The sequence below is a fragment of the Anser anser genome (assembly GCF_964211835.1).
Source record: "Anser anser genome assembly, chromosome: 8".
Taxonomy (NCBI): Eukaryota; Metazoa; Chordata; class Aves; order Anseriformes; family Anatidae; genus Anser; species Anser anser.
Genome location: NC_139728.1, coordinates 16,732,650 through 16,745,545, shown reverse-complemented (window position 1 = coordinate 16,745,545; position 12,896 = coordinate 16,732,650). Strand labels below are relative to the sequence as shown.

Below are 12,896 nucleotides of genomic sequence, written 5' to 3'. Positions count from 1 at the left end.
TATGGGTACCTGGAAGGCGGCAACACTATAGACAGAGCTGTCACTTCCCAAAAGAGCTTCTCTGTGGCCTCAGATTTTCTTACCACTCCCATCCTTGAACCCAGTCTTGCACGCCTGAACTTTCATGTGTTTTCTGTATATATTGCCTTTATTTTTACCTTAGCGGCCACAACTAAAGATGTATTTTGACATCTTAAATGAGTCTTCTCTGTTCAGCTTGGTCTGCCTGTCTTTATTAATTAAACTAGTGTCTTCATATCAGGTTCCGTCAGCTCAGCTCTTTCTGTTTCAGCTCTTGCTTTCCATTTGCCTTCGTTATACCCTGCCATCCTTGAACTGCACTGAACTCTTCCTCATTTCACATCTTCCTGTACAATATTCAGATCTGCTATGTCTCTGCCTAAATTTATCACGGCTGATGCAAAATCTTCTTTGATGCAGAACCAGAAGTAAGGGGACAGACAGACCTCTCCTCTCTTTGTCACATTCACTTGTCCTCTAACATAAAATCTCAACTGAAAACGAAGGTCGTTCTCTTCTATGACCGTAACTTCACATTCTTCTTTTTCCTGCTAGTTTTCCTTCTGGGATACATTTTAATATGTCATCATCCATGGAAACTGCACTGTTTATATTTGCAGCTTTTCAATATGCTTGGAGTCGGTGTTTTCCAGGTGAACGATGTATTAAGATTTAATCTGAACCTAGTCAGATAATATTGACCCGCAATGAAAAAGCTGTATGAATGAGATAGTAGCAGACAGCTTAAAGTGCTGAGTGCCATGTGCTGACTGAAAAATGATACCCCAGAAGTTTGGTAGTGGAGAGCAGATGGGACATTTATGAATGGAAAAGCTTTTTGATTATTTAAATATTATGATTCTATTTTAAAAACTTTCTCCGTTTGTTCAAGTTTCGCCAGGCTTTGCCTGCTGCAGTAGGGTGTACAGCCGGGAGCTTCCAGAAGCTGCTCACCCCTCTGTAAGCTGCCATATCTTGTTATTAACTTCAAGGCTGTTTTACTGGAGTAGACTTCCCCAAAATGAGAACAAATAAGAACTGAGCCCAAGACTTCAGCTTCCTGATGCTCCTCTCTATACCCATTTCAGCCGTACTTCCCACCGTTCGGTGTCAGCAGTCATCAGGAAACATGTATTTTGTTTCCCAAATCAGGGTCTCCTGAAACAAATCCCTAGGTATTACAGTACTGCTGCAGCTTGCAAGCCGCATTGTGTTAGGGCCACAAACAATGAGTTGGACCTTGCCCAAAGTAGCTTTTAGTCCAGGTCATGGATGTGAAGGATAGACAAGGGAAGCTGTTTCCGCATATATCTGAGTTGCTTGGGTTAAATGTAATGAATTATTCTAGCAAACATATTCCAAATCTTCCCCATCAGTTTTTCACAAGCTCCAAATTTAGATGTTGCTCTAAATGAAAAGGAACAATTCAAATGCCTTTCTGAATGCATTTGAAATGAAATAAGTTACTGTAATTTCACTGGCAAGCCAGCTCTTTGGAGGGGGCAAAAGTTGCAAATGGAAAAACAAACAAACAAATGAGTGAGTAACTGTGGGAGGTGATGCCAGAATCAGAAACAAGCCTGGATAGGAGGAAAGGAAAGGGGTGGGAAAGGCTCTTGTCTGCCCTGGGACAATCTGTAGAAAACAAAACAAAATGTGGGAGAGAGTTGAACAGGAAAAAAAAAAAAAAAAAAAAAAAAAACACCACTCTCTCTTGTTCTTGCTCTTCTTCTGCTGCTGCTTTTATTTATGTATTTACTTATCTTTTAATCCAGACAACCATGCTACCAGGACCCGTGATGTTGCTTTTAAAGAGGACCTCAAAGACTTTGAGAAGTAAAATAGAAATTTCTGTCTCTGTTTTTCAGGTTCTTCCTTTACAAGAGTTCCTGCAGCTAAAGGACTAGGAGGTGAGTCTCCTGGTCTCAACCATAAGGAGGAAAAATGAATGAGATTGCCAGATGCATGGAGTCTGTAGTCAGTGAGCTGAGAAAAGCATGACTTCAAGCTACCTTTCTGCTTTCCAAATCGTGGACTGGTGAGAAATTAAAACCTAGTTTAGGTCAGCCTGCAGGTATAGAGTATGCTTCACCTCCCTTGAACTGAGGATGGGAAGTGAAGGAAGGAATGCTGTAGAGCTGCTGGTTCTCTGCTCTCCAAAGACTTCCTGCTAAGGGGAATCCTCAGTTGTCCATTTAGGGTAGTATTAGAGCTGCGCCGAACTGCTGAGGCATGCAAAGAAGCTGCAGATGGGGCTGGGACTACAGCTCTGTACTTCTCTGTTGAGCCACCCAGTTACAGCAAATGCCTGCTAGAGGTGGGTACTAAGGCTGCTGGTAATGGCTAGAGGCAGAGCAGGGGGTCTGGTTTTAATAAAAAGGTAGTTTACGAACAGCATTTTTCTTATTTTAATGATAAAATGGATATGAAACAGTTACACTCCAGGCCCTTATTTTTCAGTGCTATTATTTTTTTAGAACACTGAAAACAAAATAAGCAGAAGGAGAAAAAAAAAAGAGGAAAAAGAAAACCCTTCAGACAACAATCACCTTTTGAGTTAAATTCTCATGCTTGGTCTTAGCCCAGAGGGATTTGTCTTGAGTGAGGTTTGAAGAAAATCCTTTCAGCAGTTTCTGAGTTATTTAAATGTAACCATGGAGGTTTGGATTCAGATGCTTTTTTGCACTTGTATAACTCAAAAATAGCTTTGCTTTAAAACTTCTAAATTAACCCTCCTTAACTTTTCAACTTGTCTCCTATCCTACTGTATGGCTTATAAAATTTTAAAGCTAATAGTATAACAAACTCAAATAATGATACTGCAGATGTTCAAATGAATCTTGGGAGGAATAAATTATAGGAGTCACAGTAGGTTGTTTCTGAAGAAAGAGCGGCTGCATGCTTTAAACCACGTGCTCTTGCTGGTCTGAAATAGGCACAATCTTTTCTACTATTAAAAAACGTAAGTAGTTTGGGTGTGGATTTTAATACTTGGTTAGACACAAGAAATTAAACACCTAAGTCCTGTTCCTTTGTTACCTCCTGACAGCAGTGCTTCAGACTTGTCAGAACATTCTCTGAAGTTTTATTGTTTTCTTTCTAACACAGTTCTGATCAACGGGACACTTAAATGCCTCCTAAATATTTACGGACTTCAAAGTCACTGAAATGCTCTGTGATTGTCCTACTGTTATCATTTTATTGCCAGAAGATTGAGACAATGTGAGGAAAAGTGATTTGGTCAGTCACGGCTTTTTCCCTTTTCCCTTTTCTTCATCCAATCCTCCTGTTGCTTTCTTATGTTTCTTCCTTTTTGTCTTCTTTCCAGTGTTTCTGCCTCACTTACTAGTCCTGTCCTCACTGTCTCCTATCTCTCTTTCAAACATCTTTCTCCATTTATTCTTCTCTAACAATTGCACTGAAGAGGGCCCATGATAGAGAGAGACAATTTTTTACTTTGGCAGCAGCTTTTTACTTTTATCTTTTCCCTAACTGTCTGGGATGGGTCCAGGCAGCTCTCCCCAGGCTCGTCATCTCTCTTCACATTGCTCGTGACCCTGAGCTCCAGTCAGCGATCTGATGTCTGCCATGAGAGCACCTCCCATGATCTGCAGCCATGATCAGACGAAGGTGTTGCAACGCTGTGCATTACTTTACCTGCTTACCACACTTGCTCTGCCTCTTTCTAGGAACTGGACACCTGCGCCAGGTCTTTCCCACAGAACAATGACAAATAGTGCTGCTGCCTTCTGCACGTCTCACCTCTGTGCTCCTGTGCCCTTCTTTCTCTCACATGCTTTTGTGGTCCAGCCTACTGGCTGGTGTGATTTAGCTGAGATACAGGAGGCTTGTATTCAGCTCTGCCCAGGGCAATTTTAGCTTCAATCTCTTGACCCCCTGAATTAGCACTCTACCCAAGGGATTATCAGCTGTTCTGCAAGGACTGTGTCCTGAGTCCTTCCTTCAGTGGGAAAGCTTGTGCTGGACTTGTCAGCCACAAAGTGGGAGAACACATCTGTCGGGCCCTGCCCCAAGAAACACTTCATACAAAACATGGAAGTGTTCACTGGAAGGGGGAAACAGAACCCAGGTTTCTTGCCCTCAGTAATGCTTTGAGAGCAAGCACACGTGGCAATCCAGTTAATATTTAATTATTCCATAAAAACTGGAACAGGTCCAAGGGGATGGATTGGAGAGAGCCCCTCTTCCACCAGGTCTTTTTAGCTTGCGCTGGTCTCACTTGGCTCCTGTAGGTCGAATTGTGGGAATGTGTTGTGAGAAAATATGTGGAGGCTGGAAGGGAGGGGAGAAGAAGTTGCTTCTGAACATACCCCGTTATCCATGGTGACAGGTCTGTATCCTTAGCTGACACAAACACCTGCCACTGCTGCCTCAGTTGCCATTCTGGACAGGAGTGACAATGAAAATGAGGTGGAAGGAAAAGAAGTCTGCTAAAAGACAGGGCAGCAGACCGGGGCACTATAAGGGAAATTGCTTTTAAAGGCGGAAATACAACAAAAATAGACTAAAGAGTATTAAAAGACAAAATCAATGCCAAAGCAGAGGAAGCCAGAATGATTTCCAGAGTTCGGCTATAGGCAGTTGTCCCCCACACAAGCCAGGCACTGTCAGTATGCGGGAGACATCCAGGAATTTTCGCTCCTACAAAAATATTAGGGATGTTATATGTTTTAACTGTACTGGAAAAACCGGAGCTCTAGTGCTCAATTCCAAAGGAAAACACTAGCCATTGGAAGTGATGTGGTACTGGAGCTGTGTGTGTGTGTTTGGCTGCTGCCTTTTCTCCTAGCGATTCTACAGCTCCCTTCGTTCTTCGCTTCTCTCATATTACAGAAAGAAGGTAATTTTTCCTGGGCATTTACTAAAGCTCATTAAAGACCGAAGAGAACAAACAATGCTACTCCTTAGAGACTACCATTCAAAGTCATTCTACAATTCTCTGTTCTAATACTTGAGACAAATTAATTATTCCTTAGTGAAAAGTATATAATTCCTATTCTTCATTTTTGGGGTGGGGAGTGGAGAATAATAATAGGAAGTTTATATCTGAGTCGAAAGCTGTCTTTGCTGAAGGGAAATGAGAAAAAATGTGTGTTCCAAGAAGAGTAAAAGCAATTATTCTAATAATAATTCTAGGGATATTAATGTATTTTTAAAGTAGATTGCTTTCAAATAAACACCAAAGTTGAAGGGATAGGAAAGGCTGGTTTATTTATTAATCATTCCAAAAGTGCATTTTTCTAAATGAACAAGTGCATGAGCAACTTCGCTGGCACATATTAAATTTAGTTAAATGGCAACTTGTAAACGTCTAAAAACTTCTGTAACCAGAGACTAATTTGTTTAACGTGTTGAAAATGTTATGTGGATGTGAGGAACTACATATTAAACTTCAAAGCAAAATGCTCCAGAGATTACACCATCTTAAAGACTGCATATTGGAAAAGCCTTTATACATTAAACATAAAGGATTTTTAATTCTCTTCTGTTTTGAATACTTGTCAATCTGTGTGACTCACGCTCAGGATTGTAAACTGTCATTTAAGGTGTGATGTCCAAGTTGAGGCCTGGACCATGATTTGCAAGGGGCTGGCTTTTCTCTTTCATCTCTATTAATTAATCCTGTCTCAGTTTGCCCAGCGTACACTTCTGTTGACATCACCTTTTCCATATACTTTAAAGAGTCCCCCGAGAGATCTACTGCAGAACAAAAACTGGACAGAGAATACATTTGGAAACCATTTTATTTCTCAATTACCAACCAAAACGTATGGAAAAGATTTACACTCTATCTGATTTACACAATAATTATACTTTGAAAGCTTAGAAATAAATGGCTTGATCCTTGGAATCATTAGTTACTATACCAAATGTAATTGGTGTAAACTAATGAGTTTACTGGATGGCTGACCCTTAATTACTGATTATAGTTAAATGCTAGCCAATCAAAAATGAGTTTACTTATAAAAGTACAGTATAGTATTAACAAGCATTACATTTCCAAGTAAGCAGCTTTATGATTAGTTGTAGCACACAACTCAAGCCTGTTCAGGGCTATCAAAAGCAGCTTTTTAATAATAGTGCTCTAAGCAACCATCACTCTCTTACCTCAGCGTCTATCAGACAAACAGAAAGAAACCACATAATTAATCATCTCATGCAATAGAAATAAAGCATCTGGGCCAGATCCAGCCAGGATATGCATAGCCTTAGTCAAAAGAGCTGCAAGAGGCTGGGGATTTGCTTTAAAATAGGATACCTGACATGGGGAATTCTGTCCCTCTGTGGGGGCAATATGTGGTATGGAAGTTAAATAGTGATTGATTGTGTGCAGTCCTGTATGATATGGAGAAGCCTATCAGCAAAACTGGTTTAATAATTCCTTGAATCGAGGAGGATTCTTTGAGCAGATTCTCTATGTGGTAAGAAGACATTTGCTTACTCTGCTGGCAATCCCAAAAATGCAGAAATCACAACTCCTCGCCATTTATTATGTCAATCGAAGAGTGAACTTTTAAATAAAATAGTAAACGGGAAGAAAATATTTTTATTTGTTTCTGGTTGATCTGCAAGAGTTAACGTTTTTACCTAACCAGGAAAACTCAAAATTCCCACTAAAAAAAAAATTGAAAGCAGACTTATATAAAGAGCATGATTCCAGAGTTGTGACTTTAAATAGATACACCAAATATTTGGATAAAATAATAGGACTTTACAGTACTTCCAGTCACATCCTTGGAGGCACTTAAGTAACTCCAATGTTTTAAAGATGTGGAAATTCTCCATCTCCTATAGCTTTCCTGTGAATCCTAGACTTCAGATAAGAGGCTGATACTGGAAGGTATATGCATTAGAAGACCAAGTCTGATGCACTGCAGCCACAGGGATCTAGCTGGAAGAGTATGTATTCGCTGGAGCTCTGCAGCCCATGTGCTCTTCAGATGATCTCATGGACCTCAAGAGTTGCCAGGGTTCATCCTGTCTGGATTACAGGTCTCTCCCTCCCATTTCTGCTGTTCTCTATGATGTCTTCAGTGCTCGCCTTTCATGAAGAGCTAGGCTCAGCAGAGGACCATCCTCATCTAGTGGTTCTTTGGCTCTGGTGCTGTAACACTTGCCCATTTATTAGAAGAAAAATTTTCTTAAAACTCAGAAGATGAAGAGTGAATTAGTTCTTAGAGTGCCTGCACATGGGTTAAAGCGAAATTCATGCATTTACTGAACTCCTATTTGTTAGATGTCTGGGGTCAAGTGAAGGTTAAAGTTGTTTACTGCTTTCAAGCTCTGGCCTTAGAAGTTAATGCAGAGCTGTGCTGCGAGCAGCTACAGAGTAAGTCCCTGGAACCATGAATTGCTGGTTTGATATCAAGGTCTTTGGGCCTTACTAATAAAATTAGTTTGTTTCTTAAGGAAATCCTAGCAGGGACATTATGGTCATATAAAGTCATTATGCTGTTTTACAGCATAACTTTAAAGATGTTTTGGAATGATCAGAGCTTGTGGGAAGGAATCATATTTTTTTATTATTTGTGGGATATCCTTAAACTATCACAGCTACAATACTGCCACTCGGAATAGGCGCTCTACAGATCAAAAGAACAGACAAAAGATATGTTGAGGCCTGAGCCAGGCAATTGGGACGTACCTGTCCGGCAAAAGCTTGTCAAATTGAATGGATTCAGTGCACCTCCTGGCAGTCTGCTCCCTTTTTGTAGGAACTGGATACTTGGGGTAATCAACGTGTTTTATTGCAATTCCACAAGAGATGATAGAGAGCCTAGGACGCTTTACAAGCTTTGCTTTTCACAGTTCTCCGTTGGAGTGTGCAGGGGTGAGCAGTTTTAAGAGTTGTGGAAAAGGAAGAGGGCATATTTTTCTTAACTTGGGATCCTGTGAACTCAAAGACAGAGGAAACAATAAACTACTCAAGAACTCCCCTCTCCATGCCCTGCACAGCAATGCTGGTGAGAACAATGCTGCCATTTCTGCTCTGCTAACGCTGAGGCAACACCCTGTACTGCAGAAGGGAGACAAGGAACCATTGATCTGGGAGGAAGGGGAACATGCTATGGACAGATTTGACCTCCCCAGCCTGTGGCGCAGAGGACAGAGGAGCTTCTTGGTGGACCAGGGCAACAGGCGCTGCAGGGTCTCGTTTTCCTCCTCCTCTGTGAGATATGCCTAACTGCTTCTGCAAAAGAAAGCATCAAAACCCATCTTGTTCATAGAAATACAACATATTTTAAAGCTGTAGTTAATGGATAAGCTGCTTTCTGATTGGGTGAGTCGCACAATAAATCTCTTCCTGAGCCAAGTGCAACGCAGCTTATTCAGTAACAGTGAAATGAGCCACTGTCACTTTGCTGCACTTGCATACATCAGGCAAAATGCTTCCATCTTCATCAGTCTTTTAGTAAAATAGAAATAAAACAATTGTTACAGAATGGTGTCACTGGATCTCTGACACCTGCTTTAAAAATAAATCTCTTAGCTTTGTCTTCACTATTACTTTCAATAAATGTCCTAGCATTGTCACAGCATTTATCTAGCAGCAGGAAACCATTATCCTATGACAACAATCTATTCCATTAACATTAGCTCTTAATTGTAAGATTGTTTATAAGACAGCAAAAGCTACTGAATTATAGTAGAATGATAAAAAGAGTTATGGTCATGGAGTATAGTAGTCACTCCAGTTCTGAAAAACAACTTAAGAAAAGTAGAGAGCTATATTTTTGTATGAAAAATAATGTGATAGTCTTATGCAAGAAAATGTTTTTAAATAATGGATTACATCAGCAAAATAACGATTAAAGAGTTAATGTTAAAAATTGTTACTGAGAAACCCTTGCTTTGATAAATGGTACGACAAAAAAGCTGAATAGAAGGCTTAGAAACTTGTACAACTCTTCCTGAAAGCAAGGCTGCACTGAGTCAAACAGAGAAATCATAATAACAGAAGCGCGTTTGTCTGGCGGAGTGAACAGAAGGAATGTTGCAAAATTGAGATATGAAGAACCTAACTGCAGAATAGAAGAACTGTCATTCTGATTGTTTGTCATTATTGTTTCATGTCCAGTTAAGTGAACTTAGAGTGACAGTTGTGTCATAACTACTGGCATCTATGTAAATTTCAAATCAAATGTGATAGAGGCATTTCTGCCAGACACAAGTCACCAGGCTGCTCTTCCTCTTTATTTTTGTAACCCTCCATTTTCTCATACTGTGCTGCTAGCCCTTAAATTAAAAAGACAACTTCAAGAGGAGATCCCTTTAATGTGTGCCTTTCAGTTCTCACTCCATATCTTACTTTCTCTCAGCTCTTTGAAACAATAGCTAATGTCAAAATTTCGATCAGAAACAATCACCACAAACATCCAGACATATTAGCTAAAATTACTCCTTCCCATCGATCATATATCATTCACCAAAACCCTTTGAAACTCTAGGTTGTAGACTTCCCCTGAAGACGTACCGAGAAAATGGTTCAAGTAAATGCTCCTCCATTCTTTCAGTGAAGCCCAAGCATCTGCTCTGTGGGTAGGTGCAAAATACATAGAAAAGAAATCAGTCGTGGATCCCTTCTCCAAATTACAGCCTCATTCAGAGGTTATGAGAACTTCACAAGGATATCAGACATACTCCTCTTATAGTAAGGAACTCATTTCCTGGTGGCAGATATTCTAATGACATAGGATTTGCTACTGGACACGCCTTTAAAAAGTATTTCAATGCAATTATTAAGGTATTATGTGCGGATAACGCCATCAAAAACATTAAACATGCTGTTTATTCACTTGGGTATAAAACTACTTTCTTCTGCAAATTTAAACTTACTTTAATTAAATAATTAATAAAGGCTAGAATTAAGTTTCCATTTTTCATTGTAATGAATTATTCCAGAGCATTGTTTTTACTAAATTCTGCATAGGACTGCTCTCAGGAACCGTACCAAAGCACAGCTACATTGTTCAAAAAAATGTTCCTTTGACAAATGAAATTTTTAAAATGGCTACAAGAAAATAAATAGTCAGCTATGAGTAGAAAACATTTAATATGTTTTGATGATTTCTTATCTCAGACAGGAAAGAAGACAAGCTGACTTTCTCTGCAGAATTTTTTGAAGTGAATTCTGATTGAAAAGATGTGGTGGTGATTTAACAAAAACATATTATTATAAGACATGACGTATGTTCAGAAGCATAAATGATGGCATTATAAATGTGTACCTCTGCATTAGGTAAGAGCATTTTGGTCAATTGAATTAGCTGGGTTTTTTGTTTGGTTGTTTTGTTTTGTTTTTTAATTCCTATCCAACTGATCTTTTTCGTTCCCTAAGTTTAAAGTAGTTCAGTTGCTACTTTTATCTGCTGTTTTCAAACAGCACCAAACCGTGCTGTCCCATCCTCTAACCTGACCATTTATTATGGTGACTAGCAAATAGAGGCAACATGTTAATACAAGCTCTGTAAAAGCATCTGTGAAGAAAATATTCTTTTACTCTGGAGGGTAAGTTCCACATGATTTTATATTTTTAAGTATTTGCAAAATTAAGGATTTTTTTTTCTTAAAGATGGCAATATCTGAATCTAAAAATATTCATGTTTATATCGGTGACAAAATATCACTTTACAGATATGCAATCACAAAAATCAATTGCCAGTACACCCTTAAGAATATCAGAATAATGTAACTGATTTGCTTAAAAAGTGCCTTGTTTTATTAGACTGTGGAGTTTAAAGCCCTCTTTCAAAATTCACACAGCATTTCCAACTGTAAGATTGTTTTATATGGTGAACTTATTACATGCATAGTCTAGTGGCATCTGAAGACTTTTAACTTAAAACATAACGTACATGTAAGTTCAAACTCTGATGTCTCTGACTTAAACTCAGTTTCAGGACTTCCTGCTACTGGCGGCTCATGGCAATATATCAATTCTTCCAATAGGGATGTGCACAGGACAGATTAGTGAACATAATTTTAGCTGTATGAGGTCATTACAAATATAGCCTTAGCTCTTCCTAAAGTGGACTTCATTGTTAATATAAATATATATCTATAGTTACTGACATTTATATTATTTGGCTCCTGTCCTAAGTTACGGATACAGCGATGATAAAAGGGTCTTGCAAGCCCTTACCTAAGTGAATCATGCTTGCTAATTACCTTCCATGGTACTGGGTTCCTGTAAATAAAGTTACTCACTTTACTAAATAAAGTATTTATAAGCAAGTCAAAATTTATACATATATTTCTAAGAGCGAGTTATCTTTCTCTGTGGGGCAAACAGTACAGTCTACTGTTCGGAAGAGAATGCTGTGAGTAAAGCCGTCCAGGATTCTTTTCAGCTCCTGCTAGGGTGCGTACTCTCCCGCATCGCTGGGTATCTGACTTAATCCAGTCACATTTTAAAATTGTTTAAGACCCTAAAATGGAAGATCTTCTGCTAGCATAAGGATGCCTTACTTTCAAATAAGAAATGGCTGTTGAGTTTTCCTCGCTGTTTCCAAAGAGGCTGGGGTAAGAGGCTTTAAGTCTAATTGTTTGTTCAAAAGGTGTAGCTTGCGAAACACAAAGACTCGCAAAGTGCGACATGGAAGATCTCAAGACAAAGCAGCAGCCTCAGTGTTTCTCTCTAACGAGAACAGGAAAAGACAGTTGAGGTCCCATAGGAATGCCGTAGTTAGGGGGAGAAGCAAGGCTCCTTTCATGAATGGAGAGATAACCCTGGTGAATTCTGGACTACCTGCTATCTTAAGGGTGTGTCTAGGTTTAAGAATGATTTGGATCACAGGCTGTAACATTTTCCAGACATTCAGATTGCAACTACTACGCCAGCAATTTTATGCTTTCCTTTCCCTGACTCCAACAGTACCACAATATAAGCAGCCAGATTTTCTTCTGCATTGTGTTTTTTATCCATTCAGCCAAAATTAACAGTCTTTGAGGATAATGTATGCCAAGTGAATTTAAATCTTGCGGACTCAAATCGACCTAAAGTTGATGGATACATTCATGCCTACTGCTGAAATCTACCAATTACACAGAACTATGTTAACTTACCATAGAAACATCTCATCTAATAGCACAGATGATGTTGAACTAACTAATTACATTATGGCACATAGACAATGAAAAACATAACGAAGATGACAGCACAGCAACAGCAGATGCTGCACAAAAGAAAAATTAGAAAAATATTGCTCTGCAAAATGCTCTCTGTTAAGGTTTCCTCTGTTAAAATTAATCACAAAAATTAGTGAAGATTAGATTTCAGCAAAAGATATGTGCCTTGTAATGGCATTTGGAAAACGTCATTAAACCATTTAAAACTCTACTCCTTGAGAAGGTAATTCCCATTTTTCGTATCACTATCGGTTTTAAGACGAGTAAACATTTTAGTGCCTATGGCAGAGTTTCCTGGGAGAATATCTTTCCCAGTAAGGAGAGGTCCTGATGGTTTTTCCAGAGCCTGAATGTGGTAGCTTCCAGCCATTACAGGCTCAGATAATTAGACAACTTAGATTTTATTTTAGCTTGGCATTTGCTCTGTTCTCGTGCTCTTGGCTGTCAGTGACTGTTGATTATCTGTAGCACGCCTTGTTACTTTATATATTTTAAACTGTAACAGATCCTAAATAACAAATCTAAAACTGCTGAGTATGTTTAAATGTAATGTATACATGGAGATTACATCCAGATGATATACTTCATAGACCTATGATAAAAAAAAGCATTGCTTTTAACCACAACACTGGTCCTCTCCCCCTTCCTCCCCGGAAGCTTTCCCTGAGCTCCCAGTCTGCTTTAGGCACTGATCCTGAACATATTCCAGCTGATAGACAGAAATA

At 39.2% G+C, this 12,896-nt stretch overlaps 1 protein-coding gene across 1 annotated transcript in view; it reads left to right on the top strand.

The window, feature by feature from the left end:
* LOC310903638 (uncharacterized protein) overlaps positions 1-9,524 on the top strand; it is an 81,808-nt gene extending 72,284 nt beyond the window's left edge. Inside the window, exons 15-17 of the mRNA XM_083847244.1 lie at positions 1,890-2,059; positions 3,130-3,261; positions 9,492-9,524. The gene's annotated coding sequence lies outside the window, so the exon portion shown is untranslated. The remainder of the gene's footprint in view (positions 1-1,889; positions 2,060-3,129; positions 3,262-9,491) is intronic.
* The last annotated feature ends 3,372 nt before the right edge of the window (positions 9,525-12,896 follow it).